This window comes from Macadamia integrifolia, chromosome 7, assembly GCF_013358625.1.
Source record: "Macadamia integrifolia cultivar HAES 741 chromosome 7, SCU_Mint_v3, whole genome shotgun sequence".
Classification (NCBI taxonomy): domain Eukaryota; kingdom Viridiplantae; phylum Streptophyta; class Magnoliopsida; order Proteales; family Proteaceae; genus Macadamia; species Macadamia integrifolia.
The window spans coordinates 12836551-12844593 of NC_056563.1; positions in this window are offsets into that span (position 1 = coordinate 12836551).

Sequence of the window (8043 nt, forward strand, 5' to 3'; positions counted from 1 at the left end):
AAAAAAAGGTAGGTTACACTCAATGGATTGTGCTTGGATTCTATGATCCATTAACATTTACTGGTTGTTACTTCACACAATTTAAACTAAGAACATTAGATTTTGATTAATTTTTAAAGCGGGTTAGACCATAATTAAGATGATGTCTATAATGTTCAAAGAATGGGATAATTTGTTTTTGCAACTTGCAATATGCTAGATTTTTAATGAAAGCCAGTGCATAAAAAGCAGGGGCAGCCTACCAATGATTGCTAGTACTTTTAAAAGCCCCAGTCAATGGGTACCCAAACACTCTTCTAGGTAGGTTTCTATGGTATAAAGCAGAGTTCTATGAAGCTCAAGGACTCTTGGATTTCTCAGCCTAACTCCCTTCATGATGTCATGTGACACAATCATGGGTAAGTGTTGGGGAATAAAATGGTTGGTTCATCATAGAATAACATTAAGCCAAAAGCCACCAAATTCAGATCAACCCAGGTATCCAATTAATCCCATAGGCACCGGAGGTAGCCTAAGCACTTAGGCAACAAGACGTACACCTATTTTTTTTTTTTAAATAAATCTATTATATCTATTGTGGCAATGATGTAATTATGCTTAATAACTTATCAAGAATCTACACTTTAAGCAAAAGACAGGAATCAACACTTTAAGCAGCATCAATTGTATGTTTGTATAAGCTACATAAACACATACATTTTCCAATTAGTACAAACAAAACACAAATATGATCAGAAATTGTACTAAATTCATAAGCAAGCTCATAGTTGGACTTAAAAACTAAAAGTAATCCTAGGGCAACCAGTTCTATATGTGGACACATTGACAAAACTAGAAGTGATCCAAATAATATTAGCTAACAAAACTTTTAGCTTGAGCATGTAATAAGAACATGAATTTCTCACAACCAATAACCATACTTAAAAGTTAACAGAGAAGAAGACAGGAAAAGGAGAAAAAAAAGAAGAGAAGAAGATTGAAAGACAGAGCTTTCAATCTTCTTGACAACCAAACTAAGCCATAATGTATGCACCTTGGGAGCAAAATATGCTTCCTATTGCAGTTCAGATTATTGTCATCTTTGAACTTACCATAATACAGTTTCTGTATGCGCCTTTGGTTCTGGCTGTGAATTACTCTGTGTACCTGTATGTATGTGTGCTATATATCTACATAAATGGGTGGCATAATTTATTTATTTATTTTTGGATGTGAGAATCCTTGAAAGACCACTGTAGTGCTGCTGGCTGTCATTGTTGTAAGTTCTTTACTGCCGGTGATTGCCTGTGGCTACTAACGGTTGGTAGTTTTTCAGATCCCATCTGGCTTTGAAAGTTATGTTTCTGGGAAAAACAAATACCCTATCCCTTGAGTATTGAACTGAACAATCTAATATAGACTCTATGGACTATAGGTTTGGCTGTGAACCTAATCTTGTTTGAGAATCAGTATTATTTTCAGATGAAGTGGTTGATGGTTTAGATGGGGTAATGAAGAGTGTTTATGCCCTAAACTCAAAGATAAACCATTTATTAAACAGGTAAATGCATCTATCTTAAGGTCCTAACAAACTCAAAATCTGAAGCAGTTTCATGCCTTTGAAGCTAATAAGGGCTGCATTTGGTAGTTGTGAACTTAAGTATCTTTTTAGGAAGTTCAACTGTGAAAGCCATAGATGAACCTTATGTAATAAGAACATGAATTTCTCACAACCAATAACCATACTTAAAATTTAACAGAGAAGAAGATAGGAAAAGGAGAAAAAAAAGAAGAGAAGAATATTGAAAGACAGAGCTTCATGCCTATATACCAAAGGGAAAACCAGAGAAGAAGAAGAGGACGAGGGGGAAAGATGGGGAGGGTGTTACTCCTTTATGGATATAACATAAAATCTGCTGAGAAAGAAAAAAAAAATTACTTCAAGAGTAGCACTTCTTATACGGCCCAATCAAATCTGTTGCTATTAAACTGATTTCTAATATCAACATATCAGAGTCAGATCTTCTTCAAACCATGGCTGAAGATCTCTCTTGGGAGGCCTTGAATGCCCAAAGTCTTGCTCTAATCAGATGCGTAGAATCAACTCATATAGATTGTGAAATCAGGCTGGAAATTAGAACTAAAACAGGATAGCCGCAGGTTAAGAATTCATGGATTCTCAGATGAAATTCAATACCAATATAAATCGAGAATTAGAAGAAAAAAAAACCCTAAATCGAACAAAAGCGGTGGCTCAAGAAGGCAAGAAGATCACCTAATTCAGATGCTTCAGATGTTAAATAACAAGAGGAACCTAGCCTTCAAAGAAAGTACTGACTAATAACCATTCAGACCACTCAACAATCTCGAACATGTTCATCAAAATACAGAGCATAAATAATAGTAAGAAAAATATGAAAAAAATCACTTACCGAGCTCTCCTATGAGTGAACGGTTGTGGAAGGAGTAGCCGAACCTTTAAACAGAGTCCTCAGAATGGTATACTCTTCAGATTTGAGGGGAAAACCTCGCTTTTATCTTTGGAGGTGAGACATCTCTAAAACCATATGAATCTCTGCACGAATGAAGCGAATCTGCCGTATGGGTTCACGAGATGAGAAGTAGATCGACTAGTCTAGGGTTCACGAGATGAAGATGGGGAAGGAATCGTACAGTTTCAGAGACAGACAAGGATTAAAGTATCGGTATTGGTCGCTGTATCAGTCGGCCAAAATTAAGATATGTATCGGAGTGTATCGTATCGTATCGGAGATACGCTAAGACACGCTAAAGATACCCACATAAATGGATAGGAAACATTTTTTTAAACACTTTTGCATAAAAAATTTGTAAAAAAAAGCTATTGATAATGGTATTATGCATAAAAACTAAATTGATGGTATTGCATTAAGAATTCAAGGTTTGTAGTTGTCCCATAAATGTAAAATCCTTGTTTTCAACATTGATTTCTACTTTAGTTTGTGAGAAATATGGCTAGCAACAACTTTGGAACAAAAACCCCTCAAAAAATCGTGTTTTCTGAAAAATTACCCATCTTGGCCATTATATGACCGTAACGCACTGTATCAGTACATACCGATACTCACTGATACGTATCGATCGATACATACCGATACTCACCGATACATACCGATCGATACATATCGATACATACTGAAACGTACATTTCACCTCGATTTTATATTTTCCATAGAGTCGTATCGGTGCATATCATATCGTATCGATGTGTATCAGTGGTGTATTGATGCATATCGGTATGTATCGTAGGATATATATTGATATGAAAGGATTTTAAAATTTTCATGTATCATATCGGTCAGCTAAATTTAAGATACGTATCGGAGGGTATCGTTTCGGTATCGGAGATACTTTAAACCATGGAGATAGAGGAGGTTCAATTTCTGCCGTAGCTTGCGTTCTTCGCAGGCGAATCTTGACTTCTTCTCCTTGCATTGTGAAGAGGGTGACGATCGTTGAAGAGGGTGACGATCGTGGTTGGTGCTCCACCAACGAGATAAAGGTCCCCATCGTCGGTTACGCAGGAGGAACAGAGCTCCCCGTCGTCGGGTACGTAGGAGAAGCAGCTCCTCTTCAACGGTTGAAGAGGAAGGGGGGTCGATCTTCGAATGAAGCTCCCTTTTTTTCATAGATTTTTAAGTAAAAGTGTAGGTCGATCGTGGAATTGTGCCCCTTTTTTGTTTCGAGAAACAAGCGAAACAAGTAAAACTTGTTTCGTCATTCATGTTTCTTGAAGCATAAATTGTTATAAATTTCAATTTATGTTTCAAGAAACAAGTGGAACACAACACTTTTACCAAACGATATTTATGTCGTTTCTGTGTTTCTGAGAACAAGAAAACACAGAAACACGTTTCTGGTTACGTTATCAAATGGGCCCTAAGACTTATCTGAAATATGTTGTGGTAGCATATCATGAGTCCGGATCATTTATTGCACTGTCCTAGTGCAATGAGGATCTTGACTGTTAGGAGCATCCGGGCACAAAAATCAAGGGGTTCTGGGGTTCTCAGCTGTCTAAATCTTCACTGCACCGGTGAAGTGCAATAAAGGATTTTCTTATGTATATCACATGACATACTTGTATTGGATAATGTAGGAATTCACAACAGTCTAATAATTCTTCTTCATGAATCAGGATAAAAAAAGATTCGAGTTGAGTTGTATCAGGATGATAGTATCTATTCATGTTTTAAAATACCTCTAATTGTGCAATTGGGTTGATTAATGCATTTATACCTTTAAGACAAAACTACTCTCAATCACATAAGGTGCACTCCAATATGTGATTACCTAGCCTTGCTCCTCCTGGTACTGGTACAGGTACAACTCCTACACAAACTACCCAGCCCATCCATACCATCATCACACCCTCAGAAAATGTTTTATCTGAGTTTCTTACAAACCTAATCCTATCAAATCCCCTACCTTCTTTTATGAATGAAGGTCCTACTCCACCTCCTCCTCATGTTTCAGAGATGGATGATGACCCTGAAATTCATAATCCTCTCGATACCCAACCCAGGCCTCCTGCCTCAGCTTCCCCCTTTACCCCTTATCAAAATCAAGACCCCAAACAATTCTTCACCCTAGATGATATTCCTGTCTCCAAATGGGAGTCAAGAATTGCAGACTTTCACTCTTGGATAAATGCAGAATTACTCTAAGAAGGAGCTACCACTGGGATTGTCTTCTCTACATTTGTTGCCCGACTTCAAGGAAAACTCAGAGAATGTTATTTAGCCCTTGGTGCTTATTGACAACTTCAAATTGTCCAACTCACAGAGAGCTTGTTTATTACCACTCTCTATCAAGAGTTCTTGGGCTCAGTTGCAAATGATCTTTCAAAAGCCCGTGATGAATTTCTTCAAATGAAGTGTTGTTCACTTAACATATCAGATCTTGATAAGCATTTCTCCCGAATGACAGATAGGTTTCACAAAATTAGCGGTCTTGATGATGACAACCTTAAGCATATCTTCCTGAACTCTCTTCCAGAACCTCTAGGTGCAGATGCTCAATAGTTTCTGAGAACCCAAAACATTTCTTTAGCCTCTTGTTCTATTGGTTCTCTCTACAGTTATGCTCTTACTACCCTTGACAAACTTTGCAACATCAAAAAGGTTTGGAAAGATTTACAAGATAGATCTAACAAAGTCTCTTCCGCCTGTGATACCTCTTATCTCAAGATCAAATGCACAGGTGACAACAAGTCCTATGATTGTTCCACCAAGAAGTCTTCTCATTATAGTAGATTTCCTCCCTTCTCTCAACACCGGAAGCACAAAAAGAAGAAGCACTTCCACTTCAAATCTCCAAAGTTTAAAAAAAAAAAAAAAANCTAGGTGCAGATACTCAATAGTTTCTGAGAACCCAAAACATTTCTTTAGCCTCTTGTTCTATTGGTTCTCTCTACAGTTATGCTCTTACTGCCCTTGACAAACTTTGTAACATAAAAAAGGTTTGGAAAGATTTACAAGATAGATCTAACAAAGTCTCTTCCACCTGTGATACCTCTTATCTCAAGATCAAATGCAAAGGTGACAACAAGTCCTATGATTGTTCCACCAAGAAGTCTTCTCATTATAGCAGATTTCCACCCTTCTCTCAGCACTGGAAGCACACAAAGAAGAAGCACTTCCACTTCAAATCTCCAAAGTTAAAAAAAAAAAAAATGGAGACTCCTTCGAAAAAGCAGTTTAGAGGAAAAAACAAATCCTCTTCTTGCTATGTCTATGGAAAAGAATGACATTTTGCCAAAAATTGCCTCCTCTCTCAGAAAAGGAACAAGGTTATTCATACGCTATCCTCCCTTCACCAAGAAGACCTTAATGATGCAGATCTAGAGTCTTTGTACTCTCTTGATGACTCACCCACAGATCTCACCCTCTTTGCTATTGATTTCCCAGAAACAGACTCATACCCAGAGTCTTCCCTCTCTGAGTCCGAGGAATCTGATTCCCTCTACCAAGTAATCCCATTCACAACCACTTCAAAAAAATCTCCCCCCACCTTGCTAGGCCATCTCCCTTCCCCATTTGTCAGTCCAAATAATCCCTAAATCATATGCCAAACCTATTAAGGTCATAGCCTTTTTAGACACAAGAGCGACTACTACCATTATGGCCCCAAAGGTTCTTCCTGAACATCTTTGGAAAACCCTAGAAACCCCTCTCCCATTCCTGGCAACCAATGGTGAAACTTTTTATATTAATCTTGTGTCCCGACAACCCATCAAAATCCAGCTTCTCCCTACCCTGTCATTAACTCATACAGTTCTAGGAACCCATTTCCCAGGAAAAGACCTTATCATAGGATTTGATGTCCTCAACCATCTCCCTCTTCGTTGGACTCCCCATGGTCTTGTTTATAAACAACAACTCATTCCTTGGTCCCTATTTCTAACCTTTTTCTTGCAGGTTTATCTCCGTTTGAAAATATTAAAGGAAAAATTCTCTCAAACATCTTGTGCAGATTTTCATACAGAGTTCCTCACCAAGTGTTCATGTTTGAGATTTAAAATGTAACCGCAAGCGTACGGATCAGTGTAGCTACGGGTCGAACACAGGGAGAGTAGCCACTTTATTTTTTTATTTCTTTTAATAATGCGAAAGTGAACCGATTAATGATTGTGATCTAATTCTAATTATTGTCCTAAACATATGTATCTAAAATAACGTCCTAACCATTCGTCATCTAAGAATTTAAAGACGCAAGCCACGCAATTAAAATTAATTAAATAAATAACTAAAAATAAACAACCCACGCAATTAAAAAAATAATAATAAAGGGAAAAAAATGCTGAAATAAAAATAAAGTAAAAGAAAGGGGATAAAGCTAGAGAGCGACTCACAAGTAGGTTTCTCTACTTAGCCCGAGGGATGCATCATAATATGAGCTTCCTTACTTGACCAGAGAGTCACTCTTACAAGGGTTACTCTACTTGACTTTAGGGAAAGGGAGACAATTAAAATAAAAACAATAAATTGATGGTTCTATGGCTAGGAGGGGCAAAGCCAACACATACACTAGCCATGAACCTTGGGGGAAAGGAATAGCAATAATGTAACGACTGAAAATAAAAATCCTAAATTAAGAAAGAAAGGGTAGTCAGAAGAAGGAATGAGAGGGGGGAAAGAAGACTACTGAAGGAGCCTACTTACTTGAATCAATGCTTGAACTTGAAAAAAAAATTTCTCCACGGCTCATGATCTTGTCACCTAGATCTAAGCCTAGAACTATAACTTAAAAAATTACAACTCAATTGCATAAATCATAAACATAAAAAGGCTGAATAAAAATAAAAGAGTACTTGCATTAATTGACATAAAAAAACTATTACAAAAGTGATTAAAGCAAAAATAGAGAAGAACTAGAACTAAAGAGAGAAAGAGGAAGAGAGAGAGCAACTAAAGAAAACTAGAAGAAGAATGAATTGTGTCTCCTCCTCTTACATGAGTTGTATTTATAGGGAATGGAGAGGTAGGGAAACAATTTTCTCTTTCCTAAAAGAGAGAAACCCACAATTGATTGTGAGATCTTTTGAGTCCAAAAGTGCTAAGATGGAGGAGAGAGAAGAGAGAAATAAATTTTGAGAAATTTCCTAAAATTTTTTTACTTATTTTCTTTCCTTTTTTTTTTCTAATTTATTTTTCTTCTTTTTTTCTCTCTCCTAGGGACGATTTTTTTTTCTTCCTTTGTGTGTTTTTTCTTCCTTTCTGTGATTTGGACAATCTTTGGTGATGATGTGGAGGAGAGAGAAGATTTGGATAATTTTTGGTTCTCCCCTTTTTTTCTCTTTCCTTTTTTTTTTCTTCTCTTCTTACTTCCACGATTTTGCTTGCTTCTAACTTGATGTGGAAATCCCCTCCATGCCCTTAGTGCTTTAAGTGAGTGAAAAGCAGGAAATCTTCAACAAATTCTCTAAAAAAAACAACCATGAGATTCGAACTTGAGACCTCTTGGTGAGCAAGAGAATTTTGTACACCATAGCTCACCAACTAAGCTAGGTAGTTGTTGTTACCA